Raw genomic sequence first — 16,319 nt, forward strand, 5'->3', positions numbered from 1 at the left:
ATGAGTAAAAAGTGACTATCTCAATTTCAGGACATATAAAAGAGAAAGAAGTAGAAACTCATGTTTCAAATGCTGAGAGGCAACAACTGTTCATGATTTTCACCTCCACTAATTATATTTATTTTTATAATCTATATGTTTATATGTTCCTATAAATATACAGAGACATATAGCTATATATACAGAGATACATATGTACAGGTTGATTTTTACATGTTTATAAGTAAATGTGATGTTGTTCCAAATAAAACTTCTAAGAACTGAATGGAAAAGAAAATTGTAATGTTCAGATAAGTCCCACTGAAATTTGTACTCAGATCCCTGTTTTCAGAGTCCAGAGTGCTAACCACAACACCATCCACCCTCCCGTACCAGGGTGAGCTTTCCATTTTGACAGAAGAGATTTGCCTCAGGGGGCAACTTATCTTTCATTGAAAAATATTATCTCACATAAAAACCACTGTTCAACAGAGTTATAACGTTATTTGAGTCTTTTGGGCAACATCCTTCCCCAACATAGTTCAATATGCAAAAGTTTACCAGAATAGGAAAGCAATCCAATTCAGTTTCTCTTTGACAGTAGAATATTAAAAACGTTGACATTTCCACATTGCTGCAGCAGTTTGCACTCCTTTCACATGGGAGGTTCCATGGTGTAATGGTTAGCACTTTGGACTTTGAATCCAATGATCCGAGTTCAAATCTCGGTGGGACCATTTTATGACTCTTGACCAAATCATTTTCTTTCAAGTGTATTCATTAATATCACATATCTAATACCGGTAGGGTGAAAAATTAATTTATTGATTATACTCTAAAAGTTTACTAGATGTGAGCAAATAATAGAATTTTTACAATACCTGGAAACTAAATGGCTCAAAATAATGAGAGATTTTACAAACTCACTCTGGTTTCTCAAACTCATCACAGGGGCTTGATGCACGACATTACTTTTTAAAATCTTACTGTTATTGATAAGGGGAACAAGGAACTTTTTAATTGCAAAGCATTCATTAAAACAAAACTTGAGGAGTCAAACTTTGTATTACGGGGACCGAAGATGTGCAGTTTGAATAATAATCTTGAAATTCAGACGTACAAAGATTTTACACACTGATTTTCAACAGTAAATCCACAACCAATAAAGTTGAATCTTTTGAAAGACATGTCAAAGGTGTGAATCTGAAATTCACTTTCAAAGAAATTCACAATGAAATGCACTGTGTAAGTCCAGCATGTTGTCAGCTAAGAAATCAGCAAAAATGAACTATCTCATTACTGGCCATATAGATGAGAAAGGAAAATAAACTCATGTTTACAATGTGGATGTGAAAGAACAGTTTCTAGGTTCAGCTTCAATATTTATGTTTATGAATAATTGATATGTTCATATTGTCTAACAGCTATCTAGATGGATAAAGCTATGTATGCATCTATACATACTTATGCGTTCATACGCATCAGTATAAAACATTGATATTAGGTTTTTTCTAGACCAAATTCTAAAAAATGAGTTAAACAGTGAATCTCATAATTGTAGTAGGTCCCACCGAGATTTGAACTCGGATCGCTGGATTCAGAGTCCAGAGTGCTAACCATTACACCATTGAACCCTCTCACACAAGCGTGCCTTTTCCATTGAGACAAAAGAGAGCGCATCAGTGATGTCCTTCTCTTATATTGATAAAAAGATATCTCATTTGAATGGTCATAGTGGATAGAGATTTAATGTGATTTGATTCTTTTCAGCTATATTCCCTATAAAAGTGTTAAATATTCAAATGTTTATCTGAATATAAAAGTTATATCACAATGTTCATCTTTGCCTGTAGCATAATAAAACAGTCTACATTTCCAGACTACTGAAGCAATGTCTCTGTCTCCTGCATGGGTGGCTCGATAGAGCAATGGTTGGCAATTTGGACTTTGCATCCAATGATCCGATTTGAAACCTTGGAGGGACTTTTTTTATTACTCTTGACCTTTTCCATTTCTTCATCTTTGTTCATTGATAGCTCAAATCCAACACCAGTAGGTTGAAAGAGTCAATTATTGAATGCTTTCAAAATGTCCATCAGCTTGAACAAGTTACATCAATACAAACTTTACAATACTTTGACATCAAATTTCTTCACAAAGTAGTTAGCCATTATAAAATCATATCCTGATTTTCTCAAACGCATTTCAGACGGGTGATTCACAGCATCACTTTTTTAAGCTTTCCCGCTATTGATAAGGCGAAAATAGCACATTTTGAATGAGAAGTTTTCTTCAATCAAACATAGAGGAACCCAAATGATGATCTCATTCAGCTAGTAAAAATGTTGTTTTATATTAGTATGGAAATCGTGAAAAGAAAATGTTTTCATGCTGATTTACAACAGTTGATCTCCAATCGTAAAATATAAGCTTTTGGTCGGAGGCATGACAGGTACTGATCAAATTCTCATTTTTGAACTTCATTCACAAATCATATGATATGCTTTGTATACATCAACTGTATTGTTGGATCAATAATGAGTAAAAAGTGACTATCTCAATTTCAGGACATATAAAAGAGAAAGAAGTAGAAACTCATGTTTCAAATGCTGAGAGGCAACAACTGTTCATGATTTTCACCTCCACTAATTATATTTATTTTTATAATCTATATGTTTATATGTTCCTATAAATATACAGAGACATATAGCTATATATACAGAGATACATATGTACAGGTTGATTTTTACATGTTTATAAGTAAATGTGATGTTGTTCCAAATAAAACTTCTAAGAACTGAATGGAAAAGAAAATTGTAATGTTCAGATAAGTCCCACTGAAATTTGTACTCAGATCCCTGTTTTCAGAGTCCAGAGTGCTAACCACAACACCATCCACCCTCCCGTACCAGGGTGAGCTTTCCATTTTGACAGAAGAGATTTGCCTCAGGGGGCAACTTATCTTTCATTGAAAAATATTATCTCACATAAAAACCACTGTTCAACAGAGTTATAACGTTATTTGAGTCTTTTGGGCAACATCCTTCCCCAACATAGTTCAATATGCAAAAGTTTACCAGAATAGGAAAGCAATCCAATTCAGTTTCTCTTTGACAGTAGAATATTAAAAACTTTGACATTTCCACATTGCTGCAGCAGTTTGCACTCCTTTCACATGGGAGGTTCCATGGTGTAATGGTTAGCACGTTGGACTTTGAATCCAATGATCCGAGTTCAAATCTCGGTGGGACCATTTTATGACTCTTGACCAAATCATTTTCTTTCAAGTGTATTCATTAATATCACATATCTAATACCGGTAGGGTGAAAAATTAATTTATTGATTATACTCTAAAAGTTTACTAGATGTGAGCAAATAATAGAATTTTTACAATACCTGGAAACTAAATGGCTCAAAATAATGAGAGATTTTACAAACTCACTCTGGTTTCTCAAACTCATCACAGGGGCTTGATGCACGACATTACTTTTTAAAATCTTACTGTTATTGATAAGGGGAACAAGGAACTTTTTAATTGCAAAGCATTCATTAAAACAAAACTTGAGGAGTCAAACTTTGTATTACGGGGACCGAAGATGTGCAGTTTGAATAATAATCTTGAAATTCAGACGTACAAAGATTTTACACACTGATTTTCAACAGTAAATCCACAACCAATAAAGTTGAATCTTTTGAAAGACATGTCAAAGGTGTGAATCTGAAATTCACTTTCAAAGAAATTCACAATGAAATGCACTGTGTAAGTCCAGCATGTTGTCAGCTAAGAAATCAGCAAAAATGAACTATCTCATTACTGGCCATATAGATGAGAAAGGAAAATAAACTCATGTTTACAATGTGGATGTGAAAGAACAGTTTCTAGGTTCAGCTTCAATATTTATGTTTATGAATAATTGATATGTTCATATTGTCTAACAGCTATCTAGATGGATAAAGCTATGTATGCATCTATACATACTTATGCGTTCATACGCATCAGTATAAAACATTGATATTAGGTTTTTTCTAGACCAAATTCTAAAAAATGAGTTAAACAGTGAATCTCATAATTGTAGTAGGTCCCACCGAGATTTGAACTCGGATCGCTGGATTCAGAGTCCAGAGTGCTAACCATTACACCATGGAACCCTCTCACACAAGCGTGCCTTTTCCATTGAGACAAAAGAGAGCGCATCAGTGATGTCCTTCTCTTATATTGATAAAAAGATATCTCATTTGAATGGTCATAGTGGATAGAGATTTAATGTGATTTGATTCTTTTCAGCTATATTCCCTATAAAAGTGTTAAATATTCAAATGTTTATCTGAATATAAAAGTTATATCACAATGTTCATCTTTGCCTGTAGCATAATAAAACAGTCTACATTTCCAGACTACTGAAGCAATGTCTCTGTCTCCTGCATGGGTGGCTCGATAGAGCAATGGTTGGCAATTTGGACTTTGCATCCAATGATCCGATTTGAAACCTTGGAGGGACTTTTTTTATTACTCTTGAGCTTTTCCATTTCTTCATCTTTGTTCATTGATAGCTCAAATCCAACACCAGTAGGTTGAAAGAGTCAATTATTGAATGCTTTCAAAATGTCCATCAGCTTGAACAAGTTACATCAATACAAACTTTACAATACTTTGACATCAAATTTCTTCACAAAGTAGTTAGCCATTATAAAATCATATCCTGATTTTCTCAAACGCATTTCAGACGGGTGATTCACAGCATCACTTTTTTAAGCTTTCCCGCTATTGATAAGGCGAAAATAGCACATTTTGAATGAGAAGTTTTCTTCAATCAAACATAGAGGAACCCAAATGATGATCTCATTCAGCTAGTAAAAATGTTGTTTTATATTAGTATGGAAATCGTGAAAAGAAAATGTTTTTCATGCTGATTTACAACAGTTGATCTCCAATCGTAAAATATAAGCTTTTGGTCGGAGGCATGACAGGTACTGATCAAATTCTCATTTTTGAACTTCATTCACAAATCATATGATATGCTTTGTATACATCAACTGTATTGTTGGATCAATACTGAGTAAAAAGTGACTATCTCAATTTCAGGACATATAAAAGAGAAAGAAGTAGAAACTCATGTTTCAAATGCTGAGAGGCAACAACTGTTCATGATTTTCACCTCCACTAATTATATTTATTTTTATAATCTATATGTTTATATGTTCCTATAAATATACAGAGACATATAGCTATATATACAGAGATACATATGTACAGGTTGATTTTTACATGTTTATAAGTAAATGTGATGTTGTTCCAAATAAAACTTCTAAGAACTGAATGGAAAAGAAAATTGTAATGTTCAGATAAGTCCCACTGAAATTTGTACTCAGATCCCTGTTTTCAGAGTCCAGAGTGCTAACCACAACACCATCCACCCTCCCGTACCAGGGTGAGCTTTCCATTTTGACAGAAGAGATTTGCCTCAGGGGGCAACTTATCTTTCATTGAAAAATATTATCTCACATAAAAACCACTGTTCAACAGAGTTATAACGTTATTTGAGTCTTTTGGGCAACATCCTTCCCCAACATAGTTCAATATGCAAAAGTTTACCAGAATAGGAAAGCAATCCAATTCAGTTTCTCTTTGACAGTAGAATATTAAAAACTTTGACATTTCCACATTGCTGCAGCAGTTTGCACTCCTTTCACATGGGAGGTTCCATGGTGTAATGGTTAGCACTTTGGACTTTGAATCCAATGATCCGAGTTCAAATCTCGGTGGGACCATTTTATGACTCTTGACCAAATCATTTTCTTTCAAGTGTATTCATTAATATCACATATCTAATACCGGTAGGGTGAAAAATTAATTTATTGATTATACTCTAAAAGTTTACTAGATGTGAGCAAATAATAGAATTTTTACAATACCTGGAAACTAAATGGCTCAAAATAATGAGAGATTTTACAAACTCACTCTGGTTTCTCAAACTCATCACAGGGGCTTGATGCACGACATTACTTTTTAAAATCTTACTGTTATTGATAAGGGGAACAAGGAACTTTTTAATTGCAAAGCATTCATTAAAACAAAACTTGAGGAGTCAAACTTTGTATTACGGGGACCGAAGATGTGCAGTTTGAATAATAATCTTGAAATTCAGACGTACAAAGATTTTACACACTGATTTTCAACAGTAAATCCACAACCAATAAAGTTGAATCTTTTGAAAGACATGTCAAAGGTGTGAATCTGAAATTCACTTTCAAAGAAATTCACAATGAAATGCACTGTGTAAGTCCAGCATGTTGTCAGCTAAGAAATCAGCAAAAATGAACTATCTCATTACTGGCCATATAGATGAGAAAGGAAAATAAACTCATGTTTACAATGTGGATGTGAAAGAACAGTTTCTAGGTTCAGCTTCAATATTTATGTTTATGAATAATTGATATGTTCATATTGTCTAACAGCTATCTAGATGGATAAAGCTATGTATGCATCTATACATACTTATGCGTTCATACGCATCAGTATAAAACATTGATATTAGGTTTTTTCTAGACCAAATTCTAAAAAATGAGTTAAACAGTGAATCTCATAATTGTAGCAGGTCCCACCAAGATTTGAACTCGGATCGCTGGATTCAGAGTCCAGAGTGCTAACCATTACACCATTGAACCCTCTCACACAAGCATGCCTTTTCCATTGAGACAAAAGAGAGCGCATCAGTGATGTCCTTCTCTTATATTGATAAAAAGATATCTCATTTGAATGGTCATAGTGGATAGAGATTTAATGTGATTTGATTCTTTTCAGCTATATTCCCTATAAAAGTGTTAAATATTCAAATGTTTATCTGAATATAAAAGTTATATCACAATGTTCATCTTTGCCTGTAGCATAATAAAACAGTCTACATTTCCAGACTACTGAAGCAATGTCTCTGTCTCCTGCATGGGTGGCTCGATAGAGCAATGGTTGGCAATTTGGACTTTGCATCCAATGATCCGATTTGAAACCTTGGAGGGACTTTTTTTATTACTCTTGACCTTTTCCATTTCTTCATCTTTGTTCATTGATAGCTCAAATCCAACACCAGTAGGTTGAAAGAGTCAATTATTGAATGCTTTCAAAATGTCCATCAGCTTGAACAAGTTACATCAATACAAACTTTACAATACTTTGACATCAAATTTCTTCACAAAGTAGTTAGCCATTATAAAATCATATCCTGATTTTCTCAAACGCATTTCAGACGGGTGATTCACAGCATCACTTTTTTAAGCTTTCCCGCTATTGATAAGGCGAAAATAGCACATTTTGAATGAGAAGTTTTCTTCAATCAAACATAGAGGAACCCAAATGATGATCTCATTCAGCTAGTAAAAATGTTGTTTTATATTAGTATGGAAATCGTGAAAAGAAAATGTTTTCATGCTGATTTACAACAGTTGATCTCCAATCGTAAAATATAAGCTTTTGGTTGGAGGCATGACAGGTACTGATCAAATTCTCATTTTTGAACTTCATTCACAAATCATATGATATGCTTTGTATACATCAACTGTATTGTTGGATCAATAATGAGTAAAAAGTGACTATCTCAATTTCAGGACATATAAAAGAGAAAGAAGTAGAAACTCATGTTTCAAATGCTGAGAGGCAACAACTGTTCATGATTTTCACCTCCACTAATTATATTTATTTTTATAATCTATATGTTTATATGTTCCTATAAATATACAGAGACATATAGCTATATATACAGAGATACATATGTACAGGTTGATTTTTACATGTTTATAAGTAAATGTGATGTTGTTCCAAATAAAACTTCTAAGAACTGAATGGAAAAGAAAATTGTAATGTTCAGATAAGTCCCACTGAAATTTGTACTCAGATCCCTGTTTTCAGAGTCCAGAGTGCTAACCACAACACCATCCACCCTCCCGTACCAGGGTGAGCTTTCCATTTTGACAGAAGAGATTTGCCTCAGGGGGCAACTTATCTTTCATTGAAAAATATTATCTCACATAAAAACCACTGTTCAACAGAGTTATAACGTTATTTGAGTCTTTTGGGCAACATCCTTCCCCAACATAGTTCAATATGCAAAAGTTTACCAGAATAGGAAAGCAATCCAATTCAGTTTCTCTTTGACAGTAGAATATTAAAAACTTTGACATTTCCACATTGCTGCAGCAGTTTGCACTCCTTTCACATGGGAGGTTCCATGGTGTAATGGTTAGCACTTTGGACTTTGAATCCAATGATCCGAGTTCAAATCTCGGTGGGACCATTTTATGACTCTTGACCAAATCATTTTCTTTCAAGTGTATTCATTAATATCACATATCTAATACCGGTAGGGTGAAAAATTAATTTATTGATTATACTCTAAAAGTTTACTAGATGTGAGCAAATAATAGAATTTTTACAATACCTGGAAACTAAATGGCTCAAAATAATGAGAGATTTTACAAACTCACTCTGGTTTCTCAAACTCATCACAGGGGCTTGATGCACGACATTACTTTTTAAAATCTTACTGTTATTGATAAGGGGAACAAGGAACTTTTTAATTGCAAAGCATTCATTAAAACAAAACTTGAGGAGTCAAACTTTGTATTACGGGGACCGAAGATGTGCAGTTTGAATAATAATCTTGAAATTCAGACGTACAAAGATTTTACACACTGATTTTCAACAGTAAATCCACAACCAATAAAGTTGAATCTTTTGAAAGACATGTCAAAGGTGTGAATCTGAAATTCACTTTCAAAGAAATTCACAATGAAATGCACTGTGTAAGTCCAGCATGTTGTCAGCTAACAAATCAGCAAAAATGAACTATCTCATTACTGGCCATATAGATGAGAAAGGAAAATAAACTCATGTTTACAATGTGGATGTGAAAGAACAGTTTCTAGGTTCAGCTTCAATATTTATGTTTATGAATAATTGATATGTTCATATTGTCTAACAGCTATCTAGATGGATAAAGCTATGTATGCATCTATACATACTTATGCGTTCATACGCATCAGTATAAAACATTGATATTAGGTTTTTTCTAGACCAAATTCTAAAAAATGAGTTAAACAGTGAATCTCATAATTGTAGTAGGTCCCACCAAGATTTGAACTCGGATCGCTGGATTCAGAGTCCAGAGTGCTAACCATTACACCATTGAACCCTCTCACACAAGCGTGCCTTTTCCATTGAGACAAAAGAGAGCGCATCAGTGATGTCCTTCTCTTATATTGATAAAAAGATATCTCATTTGAATGGTCATAGTGGATAGAGATTTAATGTGATTTGATTCTTTTCAGCTATATTCCCTATAAAAGTGTTAAATATTCAAATGTTTATCTGAATATAAAAGTTATATCACAATGTTCATCTTTGCCTGTAGCATAATAAAACAGTCTACATTTCCAGACTACTGAAGCAATGTCTCTGTCTCCTGCATGGGTGGCTCGATAGAGCAATGGTTGGCAATTTGGACTTTGCATCCAATGATCCGATTTGAAACCTTGGAGGGACTTTTTTTATTACTCTTGAGCTTTTCCATTTCTTCATCTTTGTTCATTGATAGCTCAAATCCAACACCAGTAGGTTGAAAGAGTCAATTATTGAATGCTTTCAAAATGTCCATCAGCTTGAACAAGTTACATCAATACAAACTTTACAATACTTTGACATCAAATTTCTTCACAAAGTAGTTAGCCATTATAAAATCATATCCTGATTTTCTCAAACGCATTTCAGACGGGTGATTCACAGCATCACTTTTTTAAGCTTTCCCGCTATTGATAAGGCGAAAATAGCACATTTTGAATGAGAAGTTTTCTTCAATCAAACATAGAGGAACCCAAATGATGATCTCATTCAGCTAGTAAAAATGTTGTTTTATATTAGTATGGAAATCGTGAAAAGAAAATGTTTTCATGCTGATTTACAACAGTTGATCTCCAATCGTAAAATATAAGCTTTTGGTCGGAGGCATGACAGGTACTGATCAAATTCTCATTTTTGAACTTCATTCACAAATCATATGATATGCTTTGTATACATCAACTGTATTGTTGGATCAATAATGAGTAAAAAGTGACTATCTCAATTTCAGGACATATAAAAGAGAAAGAAGTAGAAACTCATGTTTCAAATGCTGAGAGGCAACAACTGTTCATGATTTTCACCTCCACTAATTATATTTATTTTTATAATCTATATGTTTATATGTTCCTATAAATATACAGAGACATATAGCTATATATACAGAGATACATATGTACAGGTTGATTTTTACATGTTTATAAGTAAATGTGATGTTGTTCCAAATAAAACTTCTAAGAACTGAATGGAAAAGAAAATTGTAATGTTCAGATAAGTCCCACTGAAATTTGTACTCAGATCCCTGTTTTCAGAGTCCAGAGTGCTAACCACAACACCATCCACCCTCCCGTACCAGGGTGAGCTTTCCATTTTGACAGAAGAGATTTGCCTCAGGGGGCAACTTATCTTTCATTGAAAAATATTATCTCACATAAAAACCACTGTTCAACAGAGTTATAACGTTATTTGAGTCTTTTGGGCAACATCCTTCCCCAACATAGTTCAATATGCAAAAGTTTACCAGAATAGGAAAGCAATCCAATTCAGTTTCTCTTTGACAGTAGAATATTAAAAACTTTGACATTTCCACATTGCTGCAGCAGTTTGCACTCCTTTCACATGGGAGGTTCCATGGTGTAATGGTTAGCACTTTGGACTTTGAATCCAATGATCCGAGTTCAAATCTCGGTGGGACCATTTTATGACTCTTGACCAAATCATTTTCTTTCAAGTGTATTCATTAATATCACATATCTAATACCGGTAGGGTGAAAAATTAATTTATTGATTATACTCTAAAAGTTTACTAGATGTGAGCAAATAATAGAATTTTTACAATACCTGGAAACTAAATGGCTCAAAATAATGAGAGATTTTACAAACTCACTCTGGTTTCTCAAACTCATCACAGGGGCTTGATGCACGACATTACTTTTTAAAATCTTACTGTTATTGATAAGGGGAACAAGGGACTTTTTAATTGCAAAGCATTCATTAAAACAAAACTTGAGGAGTCAAACTTTGTATTACGGGGACCGAAGATGTGCAGTTTGAATAATAATCTTGAAATTCAGACGTACAAAGATTTTACACACTGATTTTCAACAGTAAATCCACAACCAATAAAGTTGAATCTTTTGAAAGACATGTCAAAGGTGTGAATCTGAAATTCACTTTCAAAGAAATTCACAATGAAATGCACTGTGTAAGTCCAGCATGTTGTCAGCTAAGAAATCAGCAAAAATGAACTATCTCATTACTGGCCATATAGATGAGAAAGGAAAATAAACTCATGTTTACAATGTGGATGTGAAAGAACAGTTTCTAGGTTCAGCTTCAATATTTATGTTTATGAATAATTGATATGTTCATATTGTCTAACAGCTATCTAGATGGATAAAGCTATGTATGCATCTATACATACTTATGCGTTCATACGCATCAGTATAAAACATTGATATTAGGTTTTTTCTAGACCAAATTCTAAAAAATGAGTTAAACAGTGAATCTCATAATTGTAGTAGGTCCCACCGAGATTTGAACTCGGATCGCTGGATTCAGAGTCCAGAGTGCTAACCATTACACCATGGAACCCTCTCACACAAGCGTGCCTTTTCCATTGAGACAAAAGAGAGCGCATCAGTGATGTCCTTCTCTTATATTGATAAAAAGATATCTCATTTGAATGGTCATAGTGGATAGAGATTTAATGTGATTTGATTCTTTTCAGCTATATTCCCTATAAAAGTGTTAAATATTCAAATGTTTATCTGAATATAAAAGTTATATCACAATGTTCATCTTTGCCTGTAGCATAATAAAACAGTCTACATTTCCAGACTACTGAAGCAATGTCTCTGTCTCCTGCATGGGTGGCTCGATAGAGCAATGGTTGGCAATTTGGACTTTGCATCCAATGATCCGATTTGAAACCTTGGAGGGACTTTTTTTATTACTCTTGAGCTTTTCCATTTCTTCATCTTTGTTCATTGATAGCTCAAATCCAACACCAGTAGGTTGAAAGAGTCAATTATTGAATGCTTTCAAAATGTCCATCAGCTTGAACAAGTTACATCAATACAAACTTTACAATACTTTGACATCAAATTTCTTCACAAAGTAGTTAGCCATTATAAAATCATATCCTGATTTTCTCAAACGCATTTCAGACGGGTGATTCACAGCATCACTTTTTTAAGCTTTCCCGCTATTGATAAGGCGAAAATAGCACATTTTGAATGAGAAGTTTTCTTCAATCAAACATAGAGGAACCCAAATGATGATCTCATTCAGCTAGTAAAAATGTTGTTTTATATTAGTATGGAAATCGTGAAAAGAAAATGTTTTTCATGCTGATTTACAACAGTTGATCTCCAATCGTAAAATATAAGCTTTTGGTCGGAGGCATGACAGGTACTGATCAAATTCTCATTTTTGAACTTCATTCACAAATCATATGATATGCTTTGTATACATCAACTGTATTGTTGGATCAATAATGAGTAAAAAGTGACTATCTCAATTTCAGGACATATAAAAGAGAAAGAAGTAGAAACTCATGTTTCAAATGCTGAGAGGCAACAACTGTTCATGATTTTCACCTCCACTAATTATATTTATTTTTATAATCTATATGTTTATATGTTCCTATAAATATACAGAGACATATAGCTATATATACAGAGATACATATGTACAGGTTGATTTTTACATGTTTATAAGTAAATGTGATGTTGTTCCAAATAAAACTTCTAAGAACTGAATGGAAAAGAAAATTGTAATGTTCAGATAAGTCCCACTGAAATTTGTACTCAGATCCCTGTTTTCAGAGTCCAGAGTGCTAACCACAACACCATCCACCCTCCCGTACCAGGGTGAGCTTTCCATTTTGACTGAAGAGATTTGCCTCAGGGGGCAACTTATCTTTCATTGAAAAATATTATCTCACATAAAAACCACTGTTCAACAGAGTTATAACGTTATTTGAGTCTTTTGGGCAACATCCTTCCCCAACATAGTTCAATATGCAAAAGTTTACCAGAATAGGAAAGCAATCCAATTCAGTTTCTCTTTGACAGTAGAATATTAAAAACTTTGACATTTCCACATTGCTGCAGCAGTTTGCACTCCTTTCACATGGGAGGTTCCATGGTGTAATGGTTAGCACTTTGGACTTTGAATCCAATGATCCGAGTTCAAATCTCGGTGGGACCATTTTATGACTCTTGACCAAATCATTTTCTTTCAAGTGTATTCATTAATATCACATATCTAATACCGGTAGGGTGAAAAATTAATTTATTGATTATACTCTAAAAGTTTACTAGATGTGAGCAAATAATAGAATTTTTACAATACCTGGAAACTAAATGGCTCAAAATAATGAGAGATTTTACAAACTCACTCTGGTTTCTCAAACTCATCACAGGGGCTTGATGCACGACATTACTTTTTAAAATCTTACTGTTATTGATAAGGGGAACAAGGAACTTTTTAATTGCAAAGCATTCATTAAAACAAAACTTGAGGAGTCAAACTTTGTATTACGGGGACCGAAGATGTGCAGTTTGAATAATAATCTTGAAATTCAGACGTACAAAGATTTTACACACTGATTTTCAACAGTAAATCCACAACCAATAAAGTTGAATCTTTTGAAAGACATGTCAAAGGTGTGAATCTGAAATTCACTTTCAAAGAAATTCACAATGAAATGCACTGTGTAAGTCCAGCATGTTGTCAGCTAAGAAATCAGCAAAAATGAACTATCTCATTACTGGCCATATAGATGAGAAAGGAAAATAAACTCATGTTTACAATGTGGATGTGAAAGAACAGTTTCTAGGTTCAGCTTCAATATTTATGTTTATGAATAATTGATATGTTCATATTGTCTAACAGCTATCTAGATGGATAAAGCTATGTATGCATCTATACATACTTATGCGTTCATACGCATCAGTATAAAACATTGATATTAGGTTTTTTCTAGACCAAATTCTAAAAAATGAGTTAAACAGTGAATCTCATAATTGTAGTAGGTCCCACCGAGATTTGAACTCGGATCGCTGGATTCAGAGTCCAGAGTGCTAACCATTACACCATGGAACCCTCTCACACAAGCGTGCCTTTTCCATTGAGACAAAAGAGAGCGCATCAGTGATGTCCTTCTCTTATATTGATAAAAAGATATCTCATTTGAATGGTCATAGTGGATAGAGATTTAATGTGATTTGATTCTTTTCAGCTATATTCCCTATAAAAGTGTTAAATATTCAAATGTTTATCTGAATATAAAAGTTATATCACAATGTTCATCTTTGCCTGTAGCATAATAAAACAGTCTACATTTCCAGACTACTGAAGCAATGTCTCTGTCTCCTGCATGGGTGGCTCGATAGAGCAATGGTTGGCAATTTGGACTTTGCATCCAATGATCCGATTTGAAACCTTGGAGGGACTTTTTTTATTACTCTTGAGCTTTTCCATTTCTTCATCTTTGTTCATTGATAGCTCAAATCCAACACCAGTAGGTTGAAAGAGTCAATTATTGAATGCTTTCAAAATGTCCATCAGCTTGAACAAGTTACATCAATACAAACTTTACAATACTTTGACATCAAATTTCTTCACAAAGTAGTTAGCCATTATAAAATCATATCCTGATTTTCTCAAACGCATTTCAGACGGGTGATTCACAGCATCACTTTTTTAAGCTTTCCCGCTATTGATAAGGCGAAAATAGCACATTTTGAATGAGAAGTTTTCTTCAATCAAACATAGAGGAACCCAAATGATGATCTCATTCAGCTAGTAAAAATGTTGTTTTATATTAGTATGGAAATCGTGAAAAGAAAATGTTTTTCATGCTGATTTACAACAGTTGATCTCCAATCGTAAAATATAAGCTTTTGGTCGGAGGCATGACAGGTACTGATCAAATTCTCATTTTTGAACTTCATTCACAAATCATATGATATGCTTTGTATACATCAACTGTATTGTTGGATCAATAATGAGTAAAAAGTGACTATCTCAATTTCAGGACATATAAAAGAGAAAGAAGTAGAAACTCATGTTTCAAATGCTGAGAGGCAACAACTGTTCATGATTTTCACCTCCACTAATTATATTTATTTTTATAATCTATATGTTTATATGTTCCTATAAATATACAGAGACATATAGCTATATATACAGAGATACATATGTACAGGTTGATTTTTACATGTTTATAAGTAAATGTGATGTTGTTCCAAATAAAACTTCTAAGAACTGAATGGAAAAGAAAATTGTAATGTTCAGATAAGTCCCACTGAAATTTGTACTCAGATCCCTGTTTTCAGAGTCCAGAGTGCTAACCACGACACCATCCACCCTCCCGTACCAGGGTGAGCTTTCCATTTTGACAGAAGAGATTTGCCTCAGGGGGCAACTTATCTTTCATTGAAAAATATTATCTCACATACCAACCACTGTTCAACAGAGTTATAACGTTATTTGAGTCTTTTGGGCAACATCCTTCCCCAACATAGTTCAATATGCAAAAGTTTACCAGAATAGGAAAGCAATCCAATTCAGTTTCTCTTTGACAGTAGAATATTAAAAACTTTGACATTTCCACATTGCTGCAGCAGTTTGCACTCCTTTCACATGGGAGGTTCCATGGTGTAATGGTTAGCACTTTGGACTTTGAATCCAATGATCCGAGTTCAAATCTCGGTGGGACCATTTTATGACTCTTGACCAAATCATTTTCTTTCAAGTGTATTCATTAATATCACATATCTAATACCGGTAGGGTGAAAAATTAATTTATTGATTATACTCTAAAAGTTTACTAGATGTGAGCAAATAATAGAATTTTTACAATACCTGGAAACTAAATGGCTCAAAATAATGAGAGATTTTACAAACTCACTCTGGTTTCTCAAACTCATCACAGGGGCCTGATGCACGACATTACTTTTTAAAATCTTACTGTTATTGATAAGGGGAACAAGGAACTTTTTAATTGCAAAGCATTCATTAAAACAAAACTTGAGGAGTCAAACTTTGTATTACGGGGACCGAAGATGTGCAGTTTGAATAATAATCTTGAAATTCAGACGTACAAAGATTTTACACACTGATTTTCAACAGTAAATCCACAACCAATAAAGTTGAATCTTTTGAAAGACATGTCAAAGGTGTGAATCTGAAATTCACTTTCAAAGAAATTCACAATGAAATGCA

General features: G+C 33.7%; 10 non-coding genes across 10 annotated transcripts; 7 read left to right on the top strand and 3 right to left on the bottom strand.

Annotated features, from left to right (window-relative positions):
• Positions 1-644: 644 nt before the first annotated feature.
• Positions 645-716, top strand: TRNAQ-UUG (transfer RNA glutamine (anticodon UUG)). The gene has a single exon. It is a non-coding gene; the product is annotated as a tRNA-Gln (tRNA).
• A 2,444-nt stretch (positions 717-3,160) lies between these two features.
• Positions 3,161-3,232, top strand: TRNAQ-UUG (transfer RNA glutamine (anticodon UUG)). Its single transcript has one exon. It is a non-coding gene; the product is annotated as a tRNA-Gln (tRNA).
• Positions 3,233-4,057: 825 nt separating this feature from the next.
• TRNAQ-CUG (transfer RNA glutamine (anticodon CUG)) lies at positions 4,058-4,129 on the bottom strand. Its single transcript has one exon. It is a non-coding gene; the product is annotated as a tRNA-Gln (tRNA).
• A 1,548-nt stretch (positions 4,130-5,677) lies between these two features.
• TRNAQ-UUG (transfer RNA glutamine (anticodon UUG)) lies at positions 5,678-5,749 on the top strand. The gene has a single exon. It is a non-coding gene; the product is annotated as a tRNA-Gln (tRNA).
• Positions 5,750-8,193: 2,444 nt separating this feature from the next.
• TRNAQ-UUG (transfer RNA glutamine (anticodon UUG)) lies at positions 8,194-8,265 on the top strand. The gene has a single exon. It is a non-coding gene; the product is annotated as a tRNA-Gln (tRNA).
• Positions 8,266-10,709: 2,444 nt separating this feature from the next.
• Positions 10,710-10,781, top strand: TRNAQ-UUG (transfer RNA glutamine (anticodon UUG)). Its single transcript has one exon. It is a non-coding gene; the product is annotated as a tRNA-Gln (tRNA).
• Positions 10,782-11,606: 825 nt separating this feature from the next.
• On the bottom strand, positions 11,607-11,678 carry TRNAQ-CUG (transfer RNA glutamine (anticodon CUG)). The gene has a single exon. It is a non-coding gene; the product is annotated as a tRNA-Gln (tRNA).
• Positions 11,679-13,226: 1,548 nt separating this feature from the next.
• Positions 13,227-13,298, top strand: TRNAQ-UUG (transfer RNA glutamine (anticodon UUG)). The gene has a single exon. It is a non-coding gene; the product is annotated as a tRNA-Gln (tRNA).
• An 825-nt stretch (positions 13,299-14,123) lies between these two features.
• TRNAQ-CUG (transfer RNA glutamine (anticodon CUG)) lies at positions 14,124-14,195 on the bottom strand. The gene has a single exon. It is a non-coding gene; the product is annotated as a tRNA-Gln (tRNA).
• Positions 14,196-15,743: 1,548 nt separating this feature from the next.
• TRNAQ-UUG (transfer RNA glutamine (anticodon UUG)) lies at positions 15,744-15,815 on the top strand. The gene has a single exon. It is a non-coding gene; the product is annotated as a tRNA-Gln (tRNA).
• Positions 15,816-16,319: the final 504 nt, after the last annotated feature.

The sequence above is a fragment of the Triturus cristatus genome, chromosome 5_2, assembly GCF_964204655.1.
Source record: "Triturus cristatus chromosome 5_2, aTriCri1.1, whole genome shotgun sequence".
Classification (NCBI taxonomy): domain Eukaryota; kingdom Metazoa; phylum Chordata; class Amphibia; order Caudata; family Salamandridae; genus Triturus; species Triturus cristatus.